Source organism: Lissotriton helveticus, chromosome 1_1, assembly GCF_964261635.1.
Source record: "Lissotriton helveticus chromosome 1_1, aLisHel1.1, whole genome shotgun sequence".
Classification (NCBI taxonomy): domain Eukaryota; kingdom Metazoa; phylum Chordata; class Amphibia; order Caudata; family Salamandridae; genus Lissotriton; species Lissotriton helveticus.
Genome location: NC_136057.1, coordinates 1,046,362,158 through 1,046,383,081, shown reverse-complemented (window position 1 = coordinate 1,046,383,081; position 20,924 = coordinate 1,046,362,158).

The following is a 20,924-nucleotide window of genomic DNA, read 5'->3' as shown; positions in this document are numbered from 1 at the left end:
GATATCCCCGTTCCAACAAGTTATTTGTCAATTTGGTTGCATGATCAAAGAATTCATCTTTGAAATGGCAGTTACGACGAATCCGTAAATATTGTCCATAGGGCAAGTTCTCTTTCATGCTCCTCGGATGGTTACTTCTGAAATGGAGAGATTTATTACGGTCTGTCTCTTTTTTATACAAGGTGGTTACCAATCCTCCGTCTGCTGGGTAAACCTCCACATCTAGAAAGGGCATCTTATATTTCGAAAAGTTCAGACTGAATTGAATCTCTTGTGTACGATGGTTGGGCCATAGGTGGAATGCTTTTAATTGATCATCCTGCCCAGTCCACACAAAAAAGACATCATCTATATATCTACTCCAATGTTCGATATATTTGAGGAAGGGGTTGTTTTTGTAGATGAAAGTATCCTCATATGATGCCATGAACAATATGGCAAGCTCCGGAGCAAATGGGCAGCCCATTGCCACCCCGTTTATTTGATAGTAAAAATCTCCATCAAAGTTAAAATAATTCTTTTTGAGGGCAAAACTTGCCAGCTTGAGAATAAACTCAGTAGGGACTCGATGCGGTCTTGGTCTTGTATTTAAATAGTATTCCAGTACATGAATTCCGTCATCTTGAGGTATTTGAGTGTACAACGACACTACGTCCATAGTTACTAAGAAATGATTATGCTCCTCAAATTTGATTTTACTTATTTTGTTTATGAAATCAGTAGTGTCCTTTAAAAAGGATTTTACATTTTCCATGAAAGGTTTCAAAAAATAATCTACAAACTTTGATGCAGGTTCCATGAGGGATTCGCACCCTGAGACGATTGGTCTCCCAGGGGGTTGTGTTTCGTTTTTGTGGACTTTGGGCAATATATAGAAGAGTGGAATTCGTGGATTTTTTTATTTTAAGATATTCCTTCTCTTTCTTGCCCAGAAACCCTTCCTCAAAGCCATCATTTACCATAGAATAGAGAATGTTTTTGAGTTCAGTCGTTGGATCTTGATTGATTTTCCGATAACATCGTGTATCATCCAACTGGCTTTTGACTTCAGCTGTGTAAAGGGATCTGTCCCAAAGGACAATGGCTCCACCTTTATCCGCTTGTTTATAAATCACGGAAGTGTCATTTCTTAAGTTCACAAGGGCAAGGGCCTCGTTCTTCGTGGTATTAAATTTAGTCCATTTTCTCTTCGTTTCGTATTTGCAAGAATACCAAGGCAGATCTTCGAATAATTATATCACGTTCTCAGAAACATCCTCGTCGGGTAGCAGCAGTAAGAACGAAACACCGTAACCTTGGAGATTCAATAATAAAAGAGGTGCACAACAAAATCATCAAGCACCTTTTTTAGGGAGAGGCCAGACGCGACCCAAGGGCAAAGTACGCTTCAACCAACAGCCATGGGAAATGTCTACCAGGAGACAGAATTACAAAAACTAAATAAGTCTCCTATTTTTAACCTTTCTAATAAAATACTAACTAAGGATGAAACAACTATTTTAGAAAAAGGCCTCTTTTTCGTGCCATCACAATTCACAGATTTTGTCAAACTCAAAATGGAAACTCTTGAATTCTGCAGAAAAGTCCGGCTCAAGGCTTTTTTTGCTGGAAACACGTTGGAACAACCACTAGAGAACACAGGGTTAAAAAACAAATCAACGTTTGTTCCTCCAAGTAATAAAATCCCAAAGGAAATCTTGACGTTCGAAAGGACACTGCTGTCAGCCATATCGGATATGGAAACGAAGAGAAAATGGACTAAATTTAATACCACGAAGAACGAGGCCCTTGCCCTTGTGAATTTAAGAAATGACACTTCCGTGATTTATAAACAAGCGGATAAAGGTGGAGCCATTGTCCTTTGGGACAGATCCCTTTACACAGCTGAAGTCAAACGCCAGTTGGATGATACACGATGTTATCGGAAAATCAATCAAGATCCAACGACTGAACTCAAAAACATTCTCTATTCTATGGTAAATGATGGCTTTGAGGAAGGGTTTCTGGGCAAGAAAGAGAAGGAATATCTTAAAATAAAAAATCCCCGAATTCCACTCTTCTATATATTGCCCAAAGTCCACAAAAACGAAACACAACCCCCTGGGAGACCAATCGTCTCAGGGTGCGAATCCCTCATGGAACCTGCATCAAAGTTTGTAGATCATTTTTTGAAACCTTTCATGGAAAATGTAAAATCCTTTTTAAAGGACACTACTGATTTCATAAACAAAATAAGTAAAATCAAATTTGAGGAGCATAATCATTTCTTAGTAACTATGGACGTAGTGTCGTTGTTCACTCAAATACCTCAAGATGACGGAATTCATGTACTGGAATACTATTTAAATACAAGACCAAGACAGCATCGAGTCCCTACTGAGTTTATTCTCAAGCTGGCAAGTTTTGCCCTCTAAAAGAATTATTTTAACTTTGATGGAGATTTTTACTATCAAATAAACGGGGTGGCAATGGGCTGCCCATTTGCTCCGGAGCTTGCCATATTGTTCATGGCATCATATGAGGATACTTTCATCTACAAAAACAACCCCTTCCTCAAATATATCGAACATTGGAGTAGATATATAGATGATGTCTTTTTTGTGTGGACTGGGCAGGAAGATCAATTAAAAGCATTCCATCTATGGCTCAACCATCGTACACAAGAGATTCAATTCAGTCTGAACTTTTCGAAATATAAGATGCCCTTTCTAGATGTGGAGGTTTACCCAGCAGACGGAGGATTGGTAACCACCTTGTATAAAAAGGAGACGGACCGTAATAAATCTCTCCATTTCAGAAGTAACCATCCGAGGAGCATGAAAGAGAACTTGCCCTATGGACAATATTTACGGATTCGTCGTAACTGCCATTTCAAAGATGAATTCTTTGATCATGCAACCAAATTGACAAATAACTTGTTGGAACGGGGTATCCGAAAAATTACTTAAGAGATCGCTCAAACGAGCATGGTGGACACCACGAGAAAGTCTGTTAGAACGCAAAACAAAAAAGGAAACTGACAGAATAGTGTTTGTCTCAACATATTGCCCCAATTCGAATCTGCTGAAAAAAGTAGTCGCCAGCAAGTGGCATCTGATAAAAAATCTGCACTCAACACTCACTGCCAAGCCACTATTTGCCTTCCGAAAAAATCGGACGGTAGGGAATCATTTGGTTCGGGCAGCCATGCCACAGACAAAAGCGATGTCATTGAGATCTTATGTGGGTCTACCTCCAGTGGTAGGTCATAGGAAGTGTGGAAATTGTCTATGCTGCTCCTCCACAGAAGAAGGATCCATTTTTGAACACAAAAATATTTATTGGAGACACAACGCTTTCACTAATTGCAAATCACGAAATGTGATTTATGGGATTAAGTGCCCATGTGATCTCCTTTACATAGGAAAAACAAATCAGGAAGTCAGAACGCGGATAACTCAGCACAAATCACGCATTAGACTGAAGACCCTGACAGCACCACTGGTTAATCACTGGCAAACTCTTAATCACAAGGAATCCGACTTGAAATGGACAGTGATTTTAAAGGTGGAGAACGATCCAAGAGGCGGCGATCTCGATAAAAAATTGCTACAGCGTGAAGCTATGCTCATTTTAAAATTCAATTTGGCAATTGAAGGGTTGAATGAAATGTCCGAACTGCACCGACTTTCGTAAATCATTTCTTTGACAAATGTACCACCAATGGCATGTATTCAACCCGGAGATATCCATGGCTACGCACTAGTGAGCTGTAACTAACCCCCGATACACCTTGCAGGTCCGAACTGCACCGACTGTTGCAAGTCAGTTCGCATACATATGCATCACCTACGGGATGAATTCAGCCCGGGGATCACCATGGCTACGCGATAGTGAGCCGAAACTACAACCCCCAATACACCACGGGTCTGAACTACAATTCCCAGAAACACCGAGACCAGGAAGAAAGGCGGCGTTTCAAAATGCTGTTGTGACGATAGCGAGTTAGCTACTCGAGCAATTCTGGCCGAGACAAACCAGCCACTGAAGGACTCAGGACGCCGGTAAGCGCTAGGGAAACACAGCGTTGCACTTGGCAACATTGCCCCCTTAAGCGTCCCGTGAATGAGATGTCTGAAACCCGTGCTCTTCTTTTTCAGACTCGAGATTCATTCACGTCGAACTAAAGCACTCCTCCTGCCCGCACTTTCACCAAGTAAGTTTCCCCCTTGCCCCCTCCAGCCCTGCACTTTGACACATAAAAAACATTCATCAACAAGATCAGACACTGACTGGTCTCAACCTCCTTTCTCGTTTTAGAAACATAGTACAGAGACCGCGATAACAGTAAATGTAAGTGTTTTTTTACTTTTCCTTTACATTTGGGAGATGGTGATTGAACCGAATTTGACATAAGGGCTGACCTGGCGTTTTGTATTAACTCAAGTTCAAGTTTATTTTATTTGATTTGGAACTCCGAAGAGATCCACAATATGAAAGTACATAGTCACAAAATTACAGGTTATATAATAGAAGGACACAATTACAAAGTACCATTTATCTGTGCAGAAAAACCAATACGGATTTCATAATCATAATACCTTAGTTCATACATTGCAAAGAAAGACCCGTCAATAAATATCTAAAAAACATTTAAAAAAGTTAAAAACGTTAAAACAGAACATCTCGTTGGGAGGGTTATTAAGAGCAAGTACAAAAGCATTGACGGTTAGAATACTCAATTTCAAACAGATGTGACGCAACCATTTGCGTCGGGAAGGAAGCAGAGAGGGACATACAAATAATACATGTGTCAAATCTTGCATAGGGAAGTTGCAAAAATTACAGGCTGCGGAAGTACCGTACCATTTGGCCAAAAGTATGTTTAAAGGTAGAAGATCCTGTCTTAGCAGGAACCAGAACCGCCGGACACCATGAGATAGGTTCCAGGATATATAGGGTTGCCTGTATTTGATTGCACAAGATGAAATGAATGGAGTGACTCCTTTCCGTGTCACGATATACTCCCTATCTAAACAGAAACTAAGTTCCCGCGAGGCCCGTTTCAGGACTGATTTCAATTGGCCCTGGGATAGTGAAAAAAGGGAGGTCTCATCTAATTTTAAAAACGGCACCGCCTTTCTAAAGTTTTTTACGAGAAGGGAGAATTCATTAAAAGACCCCAATAATTCGTTTTTCATAAGACATCGTAGGGTCCCCACTTCCCCCTTGGCCAAACAGACAACCCATCGCACCAATCCCACCAGGCCCTGGGCCCAACTACTACGTACTCCAAACTCAAGTCTGAAGGCCGCCGCTGTACATGCGTTATTAGTAGTAGTTAGATACCGGAAAATCTTCCCCTCGGCCTGCTGCAAAAAAAACCATTGCCCCAAATCCACTATTTCCAGTCCATAGAGTAGGGAGGACGGGATTTTTGCACGAAATACCTCCAGCAGGTAGGAAAAATGTCGCCTCCCAGTGGCAGTGTAAAGGGATAGTAAACTTTTGCCTTGGACCACAGCCTTCCGCATATTATTATCAATATGGGGTTTCTCACTAGAATTACTAGTTATTATTTTCCCCAAAAATACATAACTATGTACAATTTCCAACATTTGTCCCCCAACAGTCCATCCAATTTTGAGGTTTTTTTTCTTGCCAGCAATACACATTATTTTACTCTTAGAAATGTTTATTTTAAGGAAATGAGATTCAGCAAATAAATGGAGGGCATGTAAGCGGTTATTTAAGCCCTTAGGGGTTAGATCCAATATTAAGATATCATCGGCGTAAAGTAAACTAGAAATCGCAGAGCCCCCTAACATAGGAGCTATTCCTTCACAGGAGGCAAGTGTCAAAGGAAGATTAGAAATATATAAAGAGAAGAGAATGGGGGCCAACAGACAACCCTGCTTAAGACCATTAACAGAGTGAATGACCCTGGATAGCCCTCTTTCTCCCCCTAAAAGAACTTTACACCATGTATCTGTGTGAAGAGCACACACCAGCACCAACAAGCTGGAAGGCATACCCAGCGCTGATAGCTTTCTCCAAAGCAGCGGACGATCCACTTTATCGAACGCCGCGGAGAAGTCTATAAACGCTGCGTACACCCTACCACCGCGAACCCTCACATATTTGTCAGTGATTATTTGTAAGGCCGTAAGATTAGGAAGATTAGCCTTCAAAGGAACCCTGGTGTACAGGCCACCAGGGCCTCGGACCAAATTCTTAGCTGCACTTACTGAAATTACGGAATCAGTAATTGGATCCCCGACCTATACGATCCTTGGGGATCTTAATTTTCCTCTGGAAAACATGGAAAACAAAGATACAGCCCAACTCATTACTGATCTGCAGGCAATAGGACTGCAGCAGCTGGTGAAGGGCCCCACGCATGAGGCCGGGCACACGCTGGATGGCCTGTTTACTAATGACCACAGCATTGAGTTAGTACCAGTGTTACCTCTGATATGGTCTGACCACCAAGCCATTATTTTCAGGATTCGGATGCTGCCCTCCAAACCCCCTCAGACTAAAGTCAGGGCAGCAGTGGGGGCGCGGATGTGGAAAAATGTGGATATACCACATCTTTCAAATCTTTTGATGTCATCAGCCCCGGAAAGCGGAGGTGATACCGAAACCATGTCTATTAAATTTCAGGAATGGATTCTAAAAGCAGCTAACGAAGTTGCACCTGAAAAAATCTATCGTCCTAATAGAGCGACTCCATCTGCCCAGTGGTACACAGAGGAGTTGCGGCTCCAGCGTCAGTTCTGTAGAAATCTAGAAAGGCGCTGGAGAAAGCACTATAGTCCCTCGGCTAAGCAAGAATATAAAAGTGCTCTAGCGATATACAAAAAAGCTATTAGCACACAAAAGAATCTTTTCTTCACTGGTCGTATTGAGCACGCACAGAACTCAGCCAGGATGCTGTTTCAAGTGGTGAACTCTCTGTCCAGTCCTCCAGTGGGATCCACTATAGAGAACTCGCAGGAATTTTGTACCTCATTGGCCACATTTTTTACCACTAAGGTAATGGATATTTATTCCACTTTTTCTAAAGAGCTGGTGGGAAGAGCTGCTGACCTAACCAGTCAACCAGCATCGAAGCATTCCTCCCTCACTCAGTTTCAGCCAGTTACTGAAGACCAGGTCAACGCACTTGTTGGCAAGATTAAATCAGGCTCTCCACTGGACCCATGCCCCCCGGCCATAATGAATCAACTACATAAGGTTATCACTCAGCCGCTGACCAATATATGTAACTCCATCTTTAAAACCGGTGTCTATCCACAGACTTGGAAGAAGGCCATTGTTAAACCTTTGATCAAGAAGCCTTCTTTAGACCCCACCATTACGTCCAACTACAGGCCTATTGCCTGCCTTCCTTTCCCCGCCAAAATCGTAGAGGCAATAATGAATAAACAGCTCTCAGAGTTTATTGAACAACACAAACTCTTAGACGATACTCAGTTCGGGTTCCGGAAGGGACACGGAACTGAGACAGCATTGGTAAAGGCCTCGGACGAAATTCGAGAGATCATGGATTCGGGAGGAGCGGCAGTGCTCATCTTGTTGGACCTGTCGGCTGCTTTTGACACGGTCGACCATGTCATCTTGGTCGACCGTGTCGCAGCCTTTGGAATTAACCATCTGGCTAAAGATCTCATAGCCTCTTTCTTAGTTAATCGTAAACAGGCAGTCAAATTGGGCAATTACTACTCACCCACCTCTGAACTGCTCTGTGGGGTCCCTCAAGGATCCTCGTTAAGTCCCACGCTCTTTAATATCTACGTTGCGGACTTGGCGAGGGTCATCAAATCTCATGGGATGCGATTAACCACCTACGCGGATGACACCCAGCTTGTGTTGGCGGTACACAAAAATGGTCCAGTGATAGCAGCGAAGTTTCAGGAGGGGTTACTGGATGTACAATCATGGATGCACAGTAACTGCCTGAAACTTAATGCAGAGAAAACCGAAGTCATGACCTTCGGAAAAATCTCTCCAGAATCGTCTTCAACTTGGTGGCCCTATCAGATGGGTACCCCCCCGGTTCCAGCTGCTAAGGTCAGGAATTTGGGAGTGATTTTTGATAACAGGTTATCTTTTGGTTATCACGTCAATAAGGTGGTCTCAGCTGCATTCTTTGTGCTGAAGAAAATAAAAAAACTCATGCCATACCTACCTGCTTCGGCAGGAAAAACACTGATCACCACCTTAGTGTTTTCAAAACTGGACTATGGAAACGCTCTTTTCCTTGGTACACACAAATACATCCTGAATAAACTCCAGTCTGTGCAAAATATGGCAGCACGGATCCTGCTTAATATTCCTTGGCGACACTCCACTTCAGTAGCCATTCGCCATCTACACTGGCTAAGGGTGGAGAGCAGAATCAAATTTAAGGCTCTCTGCATCGCCTATAAGGCCATCCATCAGACCGGGCCGAAGTTCTTAAAGGAAGCCTTTCAGGTGTACATACCTGGAAAGAATCTAAGATCAGCAGCAAGTTGTCTACTGCACGTTCCCCGTACAAGAACGGTCACATGGGGAGACAGACGTTTCCTGGTAGCAACCCCCATACTATGGAACTCACTCCCCTTGCATATTAAAACTGCACCAACACTCATTGCCTTTCGTAGGGCCTTGAAGACTTGGCTGTTTAACCAATAAGTTTGTGCCCTGAATCCTGTGTATCCCAGAGTATCTCACTGCGCCTAGACACCCCAGGGTATTAGCTGCACATTAAAAATCCCATAAATAAATAAATAAATAAATTATCAAGGGTACCATGACCCCTGCGGAAGCCTGTCTGTTCAAGGGGCAATATGTTGTTATTGGACACCCACTCATCTATCAGGAACAGCAGGCATTTAGCAAAGACCTTACCGATTGCATCAAGAAGGGCGATAAGGCGATAGTTTTTGGGGGCATTCCTATCGCCCTTCTTGAACAGCGGCACCAGTATACTTCCCTTCCATGACGGCAGGACAGTTTTATTCCTAAAGCAGAAACTAAATAATGGAAATAAAATCTTGCTCCAAGAAACAGGATCCTGCTTCAAGACCAAAATTGGGAGCTCATCAGGGCCCATTGCGCCAGAGGAGCGTAATTCTTTTATGGCCCGTTCGATAACCTTCTCAGAAGGTGGATCTAAAGGAGGGCTATCTTCTTTACAATCCCTGAAGACATTCATACCACCATTACTCGCATAAAGACTAGAGATGTAGTTAATCCAAGTTGCCTCAGCAATGGGGATTGGAGCAGGGGAGGACCTTGTCCCACAACCCTCACTAATAAAGAACCAAAACAACCTTGCCTGCCCGCATACTGCAGCCTCACGCAGGTTGATCCATATTCTGTCCTCTTTATCCTTCTTTATTTTTATTTTTGCCCTATGCCTCCTTTTCAGAAGGGTTATTTTATTGTTTCTGTCAAGGGATCTGCATAAATATTGCTCCCTGACTAGTTTATTAATTTCCCTGTTGAGACACAAGATGGAACTAGGAATTATTTTCCTCATTCTATGGCGAGTAGATTTTCTAGCAACAGATGTTACCTCCTTCATGAAGTCCTCAAAAAAGGATAGGGACAAGCTATTCCAATTTTGTAGATTTTTTAATTTACTATCTATAATAGGCGCTAGGCCCATAATAGCCGTAGAGTTCCAAAAACATCTTCCGGACTTGTTGGAAAAATTGACCAAGTCGCCATTAAGAGTCCATGGATCAGTCATAGGCGGATTTATTAACACTGATACCAATATCATATTGTGATCACTAAGTGTGGTATTTAGTACCGACAGGTCACTTATAATATAAAAGCTATTTATATCTATAATCACATAGTCTAAAATAGACCCGCCCTGCTTGGATCTATGCGTGCAATTTGCGGGAGAATCGCAAGGGAATCTTCCGTTTACTATAATCCCCTCCATCTCGGAGAGTTCGGTTAAAAACTGTTTCCCTCTCTTGTTTGTTTTAATCTTATCCGGGAAAACGGCCCGGGGGATATGGAGAGAGATTCCTCTTTTAGCTTGTTTCTAAAGAGTTCCAAACTTAGGTTAGAGACTGGACAATTAAAGTCTCCCATCAATATTACATGGGGAGCAGGGGTTTTATCTATGATTGTCTTTATATAGTCAAAAGCCTGTTTTAGAACAGTATCGAAACAAGCTTCAGGGGGGATGTAAGCGTTAATTATTACTAAAGGATTCGAGTTTATAACGTCCGCACTAAACAATATTACCGCTTGAAAAAGCTTACTCGAGTCCAAGTGGTGAGAAAAATTCCACCTTATATGATTTGAGAGTAGACATGCTATACCCCCCTTAGCATGGCCTCTTTTTGAAGGTGTGGCTCCCCCCTCTAGGGAAAAGTAATCCTTTACTACAGGCATTCTGTCCACACACCACGTTTCTTGTAAACAAATAACGTTAGCATTTAAAGAGGAAAGGTACTGCAACTTCTCCGGGCAGTTTTTTATACCAGCAGCATTCCATGTAATTATTTTCAATCCGCTGTTAAAGATGAGAAAATAGTGTAGGGTTACTGGTAGATTTACTCGCAAGCACTCCAGGCAACCAATTCCACTGATGGCTATCCTCAACCGTAAACCTATTTGAGGCTGGGGAGAAAAGGATTATATGTGACACTTGACGGTTGTTTTTGGTTAGGCTAATCTTTAAATCTTCAAAGCCCTGGGGGAAACCACTTGATCCCAATAAAGACGGGGGACATTTTTTAATTAGAGAGCCCTCTTTCCTATTTAATACAAAAGGCATAACATCAATCCCCCTACATTGAAAGTTCTCGGCCTGAAGGAGAATGAGATTCACAATTAATTTGGAATAGAATTTTACCCTAATATATGTCCCATCCTTACTTTTCAAAATCGAAACCAGATCAATATCGTTGGATTGTAATAATTTTAATCCTTCTAACTCTTGAAAACATTTAAGTAACAGAGATCTGTTTAATATTAAACCAGAATCGAAAAGAGGGAAGAAATCTAGTGTGAGAGTATCTACCCCTTCTTTTTTAGGCAAGGCAACAGGGTTTTTAAATTCTCCGTCACTAGCCACAAAGGGTAGAGCCTCCGGGTTAAGGGTATTTTGTATAGAGAATGTAGTTGTTTTCATATCTTTTACAGGCACCTGGAACGAGAGCTTTCCAGATATGTCAACATAACCACCTGGTACAGATATCTCCCCATCAGGAACAGAATTCACGCACTCCGAAGAAATAATAGGTTTTTTAGTTACAAGAACATTTTGTCCCTGTGCTATCGGGACAGCCACTTCCACATCCAACTTTACAGAGGAATTATTACCCACATCTTTTATAGGAGAATTCTCCATGCAACCAAAAACAATTCTTCTCTGTCTTTTTTGCTTATGTCTACGGATAACTTTCCTCTTTTTACCTTTGTTAGTTTTGGGTTTTACTTTTTTATTTTCTTCCACTCCAATATTTTCCTCTGGTAGAAAAATTGGGAATAGTTCTTTATTTGCATTTGTACCTTCCACTCCCTCAACTGCCTCTGACTCATCAATTTTTAAGTCATTGTCAATAACGCAGTTATAGGCTGTGGATAATGGAATTGGGGTCAAATCAACCTTAACCCCTAACAAAGCATTAACATCCGTGGCCACAGGTATTATATCTCCAGCATAAAGGACATTTGGAGAGGAAGGCATATTTAAATCAGTTTGCGGAGCCATGCTAGGGACCCTCTCCACATTTCTATTAACAAGCTCCTTCAATATCTGAGTAACTGACTCCAATATGCAATCGGACCTTCCAACAAATTTGCCCAATAAAAACAAAATTGAGGACAGCAGTTGTTCAAGAGCTCGCATTGACTCAGAGATTGGTCTGTCCTGCCTATCAGGATTAATTGGATCAATGCCAGATAGCTCCAACTCAGGGCTTTTAGAGAAGTTCGACATATCGAAAGATTTCACAGTGGACGTACTACTATAGAGCAACAAACCAGAGGGACCTACAACTTCTGGCGTTTTAGTGGGTCCCACGGATTCGGAGAGGGTATCAGGGAGATACCACTTGCAGAGCTCCATGTTGATGTCAGGTAATATAGAATTTCCCTCTGAAACTACCGGTGCACTCCCAACAGAGTTAGTTGTCGGGAGGTTCCCCGTTATAACCTTAAAGTTGGATTGAATATGGCTAACTAACATAGGAGGAGAGGCACCTATGGAAGAAGATGGCTTCTGAACAGCCTCAGTAAGAGGATGGATACCAATTGAGTTAAAATCAGAACAACCATCAACTGCCAATAGAGGAGAGATTCTATCAGATGTGTGGAACACACAGGTATCTCTACTTGCATCATTGACAGAAGGAGCAGCCTCATTTGGCCCCAATTTGTTTTGGGGTTTTTCCCATAGATCAAATAATTGGCACTGACCCTTAACAAGGGATAATTGACCGTTCCTATTTCTTAGTGGATTCGATTTGGTCTTACTACAAGATCTTCCCATCAACAATCTCCCCGACCGCAGCTTTTTGGCAGTCATATTTATTTTTTCTATACACCAAGTAGAGGGAGAAATAGACGATAAATATAAATATAAATATAATACCTATAACTAGCAAGGGGCAAAAAATAAATAAATAAATAAAATAAAAGTGCGACGCACCACAATAGTTAAAACCACGTAAACAGAACAACAAAATATATAGTAAACCAATGGCCTTGCATTAACAATGTTCTACCAGAGATGGTACAAGTAAAATACAAATTGCCACTAATAAGATGAAAGGGAGTGGGCCCAGCCCGGCCTACTTCGGCCTATGAGGGCTAAGAGGGCCCGCCCTTTGCCCGGGCTTAGCCCGGCGCCGCCCGCGCGCGTCCCGCGATGCGCCCCGCGATGCGCGTTACTGCTTCACAATTTGCACCAGGTGAGGGGGGCGTGGCGGGGAGGTGCTCCAAGCCCAGATGGCTTGTGGGCAATGATGTTCCTGGCCTCCCTCACGTCCAACAAGCCCCCAGCAACGAGTGTTTCCCGCGAAGCGGGAAACGTGAGCAGCGGTGCACAAGCGCTGCGGATGACAGGAGCGCTTTTCTTCACCGCTTCTGCAGGGTACGAAAAGGATTCCCTCAGCGGATAGCACAGCAGTCACTCCGTTTCAAACAGCCAAAAAGTATTAACTCTCCCAACAGTTGGTTGTCGCCCGGTTTTTTATTCTGAATACCAATTGGTGCACACTCATACCATAGGTAAGAGGTTTTTTTCTAGAGGTGGCAGCTTGTTCTTCTCAGCATTATTTCATTGATAGTGACCTCGATCTCATTTCTTCCCCCACAGTTATGAGGTCCTGATGAGAACCCCCGGATATAATTGGGGTTCAAAACGCGTAGACCACCTATGCACACCATAAGGATGCTATCCATGAGATAGCTTTTCTTTATCAGATAAAATGTTCTAAATTGACAAAACATATCCCTTTGGTGTTTTTTGAAAACTTAATTTGTGACATTTTTGAAATTGTAAATAACTCTTCACGTATGTATGGTTTGTGAGAGAGAGTGAGATTCGAATGTGGAAGTTGATCAACCATGATTGTTTGTTAATTGTTCACTGATGTGCACTTGTGTTTGTAAATGTCATTTTTATGCAATTTGTATTTTGTAGTGTCTGTTTTTTGATAAATTGTTGTCAATTGTTTGGTGAACCTTAACCAACATAATCGCTTAAATAGATGAATAATAAATAAGATTTAATATTGACAAACCTGTCCACACTCGCACTCAGTTTAATTCTTTGTGTAGAGGAAACCCTTGTGCAAGTTAGAATTTGCAGTATTGGCTTCTGTATTGTTGCTTATTGAGAAGGAGGCTTTGCCTTACTGTGGGAAGCCCACGCCCAGTGTTGTTTTCTCGGAGGTTTCCTTAAGGCAGCATATGGTGCATTGCCGCATCCCGGGCCCAGACGGGCTCCCAGTAGAATATTATTAGCGTTCTCTGACCTCTTGCTTCCCCACCTGCTGAAAACTCCACAGGAGGTGAGACGGTGGGGAGTGCTACCGCAGTCCATGAGGGAGGCCCAGATTGTCATGCTCTTTAACCGGAGAGAGCACTCTCGGACCCTAGTTCCTATAGACTGCTGTTCATGCTGGGTGGTCGCCACAAAAGTAGTAGCCAAAGTTCTAGGGACTAGATTGCGTGGGGTGATGCCCCACCATGTCCACAAAGATCAGTGTGACTTTATGCCTGGGAGGGGCATACAGATAAACCTGAGGAGATTGTCCCATGTTTCCGTGGCAGGTATAGACTTAGAGGCAGCATTGGTGGCGTTAGATATCGAAAAAGCATTCAACACACTCAACTGGGAAAATCTCTGGAAGGTGTTGAGAAGGATGGTAATAGGGCCAATATTCTGGTCCGGGGTGCGGCTACTGTACACCCAGTCATGTAGTTCCTATAGTACCCATGCAGGATCTGCGCGTTTGAATAACATAAACTGTAGGATTGGTGGCAGACTAACTCTGAGCACCTCCGCCGCATATGTTAGCTTGTTTGCATATATGCTAGCTCACAGTGCCACTAGTGTCTCCTCTTATCGGGGAGAGATTAGTTTCTAGCAGCCTTAGAACATGACAGCCCTGATCCCTCAAGATCGTGCAAACAATGTACTACTTTTCGCTCAGTCACTCAGTCTGGACGTTTCAATAAAAGGTTTATTGAACAGTTGTTATTCTTGTGTAGAATATATGAGCTGTAACAACCATTAGACAGTAGCAGAGATATATGATTAGCTATGAATATAAACGGATAGTACAGTTCTACCATTTTGCAATAAGCATGAATAAATACATGAATATAAAATGCCTCATAAAAGTGCGCGTACTCCTACGATGCCTCTCTAGAAGTATCTAAGTGAGTATATGAGTAGGTGTAAAAGCCAAGAATCCCTCTAGGATTTAGTCAAACCCCATTACCCGAAGTATGAGAAATGTCAGAGCCCTTCTTGGTCTCGAGTTGGACACCCCGTAAGGGATGCTCAGGCCACTGTCAGCTGGAGCGTCTGCATGCAGGAGCCTCATTGTCTCTGGTCAGTGTGTCGGTATGTAAGTCTCAGTTCCCTCTAACTACTGCTAGGAAGAAGTGCTGTATTTATACAGAAAAGTATATAGAGTCCCTTTGTCCATTGTTCTTGTGTTAGCCCTTTTTGGGTATGAGGATTACGTGTGTGATGAACCTTGTGCGTAGATATTATGAAGGTGGTTTATAGCCCCTGCCTGGTTTCCAAGTACCCTTATGAATATTCATTCATACTGTGTTATATAATGATTAAGTCATTGAATGCTATTGTTCAGGGAAAACCCTCCTTCTGCATCCAGGCCTAGAACTAGGTAAAAGGTTCAGTCCATAAAAGGCATTCAATCCTTAAAAGGCTCGTTACTGTTTAATGTAGGGGTGGTGATGTAGGTGAAGGGGTATAATGTTACCTGGGCCTATATATCAGGTTCCCTATTTGAAACATAATACCATCTCCTCTTCCGAATAGTCAATAATGATAATATGCAAATTAACCACTCATTTTATTAAGTGTCAATGCATAAAATGTATCAATTAGCGAATAAAATAGTTTAAAAAACTTTAAAATCGATTAAAACAGTTTAAAAAGAGAAAAAGGGGAGAGAGAAAATATTTTTCTACGAATTTAGTATGTTTTAAATTGTCCCTTAAACCACAGTCCTAATTCATTTCGTTTATATATGTTCAGTTTCTACAAGCGTCAAAAAGGCCATGCTTTTCAGTAAGAAAGTGTCAATTTATAGGAAATGTTCCAAATTGAGATAAGTTTTGAAGAAAGGGAGAATCCAAATTCTTTCCCAGCACGCGATAAGCCAATTATAGATTAAATGTCCTTGCTGGGAGACGCAACATCATTGCTGCTTGCTGCTTTAGGGGACAGTCATCGTAACACCTCGCAAGGTACGTCAATGGAGCACAGATGATATTTAGTTCTGCCAACAATTGCTGTAGAGGCATTCGGTGCTGTAGTCGATACCTTAGTGTCAGTGGTGCAAGTGGTGGATCTAAAGCTCACTCCAGTTGTAAAAGGCACCTGCAGGTTCTCAAGGAATGCAGTCAGTATAGGAATATGCTGGTGACATTGCCGAGCATGAGACCTCAAGGGTTACAGCCTGGTATTTAAGTCCGCAAGCGTGTCTGCTGCGAGTGTCAGACAGAGGTCCAACACGCATTCCTCACCACAAAACAGGCATAGAAGAAGAGGTAGGATGCAGTTCATCCAGACTGGTCTAAACGATAGGAATCAAGAGACGCTCCGTTCCCATAGGTGAGGTGTGCCCAGATGTTGTACTATGCGTTCACTGTATTTCTGCTCCAGGAGTAATTTTGCCATCTCGTTGCCGATTGGGGCCATTGCGCAGCAGGTAAATCACAATCCGGATTACAGCTATTGAGAGCAGGATCAGAGGTAGACCTCCAAAAATGCTTCGAAATACGGAGTGTATAAAGTTTGGAATAACTCTGAGGATTGTCTGAAAGGTGCTAAGAAATCCTGATCCTATGGTCTGAAATAGGTGTACAATACCACTCGTATCAGACACATTAAAGATATGACCCACCATTCCTGCGATCTGAATGGGGCTGTTTGTACGTATAAGTGCATGTATCTCAGTCGAGGTCCTTGCAATTTGAAGATCAAAGGTCTCTCGAGCGGAGGTTAAGGGCACAGTTTACTTTAAAAGCATGGCTTTCAGTCTGCTCAAAGTATCAAATTGTATAAAAGAAACATTCAACGAAGGCCATAAAGGCACCTCCCTAACTGTGTAGGGGAAATAATACTTGCATCTTGATCCCCACTCCGGCATTAAAATCTATATGGTAAATCCCAGGATTCCTTAATGTAATCTTTACGGAGTTTTTCATATTTGCCCACCTGCCTTTGCTCAAGGCAATATTGAAACTGAAATGTAGTGACCGGTAGAGTTATGTGGCCATGGACAAGCCATTCAGTAGACGGAGCTTCCGCTACTGTAAATGGTAGCCAGTACAGTTTTTCAATACGCAGCATTGTATATTTAGCTCCCCTTTGTGCCATTTCAAACTGTTTATCTGTTAAATTGTATTCAGAAAACAGAGACGTACTGTTTATAAATCTCCAAGGCACAAAGCCTGCATGCCAAGATTGAAGCGTCCAGCTTAATAACATGATAGAACGCAATTCAGATTTCCCGGGTTGTAATAGGGCCAAATCCTGTTCTAGGCTGTCTACTGCCGAAGACGCAATGTTGCCTAAAGAATATATTCTGGAAGACAAAGTTAACCCATTTTATACCACAGCTAACAATTTTTATAAGTTAATACGGTCTAATTCCCGTATTCTTTCTGTGGCCTCTTGTTGGGATATTTTCCAGATTTCATTATAGGCAGCGTAAATGCCAGCATATATGAAACGTTTCGGACGTGTCTTTCTGGGACCTAATAAAAAATCCATAAGATCCATGTCTTGTGAGAGTAAAGATAATTGTTCACTCTGTGAGTGTTGAGGTATCTAGCCAATCAAGGCACAACTTCCCAACACTATAGGATGTCACTACCTCCGGGTGTTCTCGTTGTACATACCGTGGGTCTGGCCTGTGGATACTATACCCTTTGGTGATACGCAAGATTCCTTTATGACATGTGTCCGTGTCTAAGGGCCAAATCACTCATTCGTTCCAATTTGGGTCTGTTCCATTGTACTGTAACATGTCATCTACTGTTGAGTTTGCCACCTCTGTGGCGTATTAAGGTCTTTTATCTTGGCTAATCCAAGACAGGATGTCTTTTGCACAGTTTCATTAAGAAATATTATCTGCTGTGGAATGAGGCAAGCTCTGAATAGCGCTTCTGTTCCCTGGACTTGCCAGTCTCTAGAACCCCAGCCTGATTTTGAGTCTATTGTGTCTTTCCATAGGTCAAAGCCCTGTTCAGACAGTTGGGCAATAAAGGAAGCAGAGTAAATCTGTTTGGTGTTAGTCAGCATAATTATCAGTGCTGATGTTGGTGTAACCTTATAATATTATGAGGTCAGGTCTGTGGTGCTAAACCCTAAAAAGTATGAACATTGCTGTGCAAAGGTATGCAAACTACTATTTGGTGATGTAGGGCAAAGCTCCCACTGGTGGTACTCAAAAACATTTCTAGGTGAAATAGATTTGTGTAGCAAATGATGACCATAATGTACAATGCGTCATAGTCTGAATTATCTTCTAACATTTCAGTATTAGGATATGCTGCAGTTTTTTCTAAATCAGACAACATCAGAAAATGTACTGGAGGAAATGATATCACTTAATGAAATTTTAAATAAATGAGTAATTTTTAAAAATGCTTAATTGTGCCACCTTTTGCATCTTAACCCGTTTAGGTCCCAATGATGTAAGTACTCGTACAACTGTACACAGTAAAAGGAATCACAGACAATTAGTGTGGGGAATTCGTCATCCTTATTTAGAAGTGCCAGTATGGGCGCTTTCAGCTCTGCCAGTTGAACCGTGCAGTCTCCTAGAGATTGTGTTTTAGTGCAACTGGATGGATCTCTTAATCCTGCATGCAACCTTTAACAATAGCACATGCCGCGCTGTATTGTTGCTTACTCCCTATGGCTGGTTGAATAGATCAGTCAGTGTAAATAATATATTCATACTGATCGAGAGGCAAGAATTCATTTGGTAGTGGATATTCTTGTTCATATTGCAGGAATACCTGTGTTTTTAGACTTGGATCAAATCTGTATTCAACGTCCGTTGCAGTAAGAGAATTAGCCCATTGTATACACCTCGGATGTAAGACTTTTGCATTTGGAATGCTATCCTTTGTAACAGCTTCTAAAGCCAGTAGCGCGGTCTGAACTGCTTTTTTCAGTTGAAGTGAAACGCATTTCTGCGTATGTGTACAGGTGTGATTTGTATGCGATTGGTACTGTTTCGCCTTCATTGAAGGTTAAGTAGGTGTACCCGCATTGACCCGCTATAACGCTGATTACAAAGTTGGGTGCATTTACGCAAATCTGTAAGTGTTTGGAAGCAATAATGTCTTATTGTAATGAACGTAGGATATTAGAATGTTCCTGTGTCCAATGTTTGACTAAAAAGTCAAGTTTTATTAAGTCATAGAAAGGTGTTACTCTTTCTGCGTAATCTGAAATGTATGTTTTCCCGAAATTTATGAATCCCTGTATTGATTGTACATTTTTTCATGTTTTTGGAGGTTGGATCAGCGCACACTTTTCTGAAAAGTCAGCTGCCAGGCTTTTTCATTCACTTGAAAGCTTGTATCCTACAAACAGGACACTGAGGTGGGCAATTTGTGATTTTTTAATTTGTAGCCCTCAGAAGCGAATCCCATAATAATGGTGCTCACCCTGATCAAGTGTCTCATTAAGTCATCGTCCATCAGATAAATATCATCCACATAGGACAATTCTTCCTCATCAAAATATTGGAGTAACTCGGTTACTTTTGCTGAGAATACCCCCGGGCTGTTCTTATACCCTTTGGGGAGTCGACAAAATTGCCTTGGGACCCTCACACTGAGAATGCCGTGAAATACCTTCTTTCAGACGCTATATTTTGGCAGAAAAATCCATTTGAGATATCAAGTGTAGTTTTTTTTTCCGCACATTGTTATTCATTAATGCGCCTCTGTGTGCATTTTGGACAGCAAATGTCTTTGTGCATGTGTTTCAATGTCTGTAATCTAAAATGAGACCATGTGAATTATCTGTTTTTGATGCGGGGAACAAAGGATTGTTCATTGGTGAGGTGCAATTTTTGATCACCCCTTGGTATTCAAGTTAATCTAAGATCTCCCTACCCTGTTGTTTAGCTTTTTGCTTTATTTGTTATTGACTCTGAGCATTTAGTGAAACTTTTAACGGGATCAGATGGTGTGTTACTCCTCATCCCACCATGCATGATTTCTAAACAGTGCTGGAACTAGGGCTACTGCCCACTCCCGTGCAAATGCATCTTTAAGGTGTATGGGAACGAGGTCGGAGAATGCTGGAAAAATTACATTTCCCCCCACTAGGGCACTCCGTTACGAATGCTGACGGCCAAACTTCTTCTGCTAATAGGATGTCATACCCAGATGACAAATTTTCGCAAAAGAGACCCTTACCTTTCCTGGACTTGTGCCCCTCCATTTGGAGTGTTATCTCATGGAACTTATGTGGAACACTCACCTGGTGTTTCCACCGTGATTTAATCATTCAAGTCTGCTGTCACCAGAAATTCCATCAGGTTCTGGCGAGCTATTGTTAGTTCTGCTGCACTGTCTAGCATCGTCAGAGCCCGTTCCCCGTTCAGAAGCTGAGTCCTCAGTATTCTGGGCATGTCTGATCTTCAGACCTGCAACTATCTTTTTCTTAAATTGAGGTTTTGATTTTGGCTTGTCTTCTTTTTTGAAAGTATAGTCTTGAGCTTGCTGCTTGTCCCTGGACTTAGTACGCTCTTCTCTGTGTTCTGACCATCCTTCTCTCTCCGAGGTTTTCATCGATCCCTGAAAGGAATGAGAGGAACGTGTATCAGTATCCTGATACCTGTCGGGTTTCCTAATATTATGCCCATTCCTGAGATTATATCTCTTTTCAGAGGGCTCCTGTGGAGGAAATCTACCTGGGGATTGAGATCTTTTTTTCTGTATAGTTCGATTGTTTTTATTATCCTACTTCTTTTTGGAAGAAGAAGAACTGGTTGTCTGCTTAGAAGTTTCTTTTTCAGGACTGCCCATCAGTTATGGATTGAAAGCTTTCCCACCCAAACTGTCTCTGCCTAATTGTGCATATGCAATTTCAATTACTTTGGGTAGTTCGTGTTGTTGATCTAATGGATCCAACTCCCTTAGGCGTTGGCAGATTGCCTCTGATGCTGCTTCCCCTTTAATATTAGCCA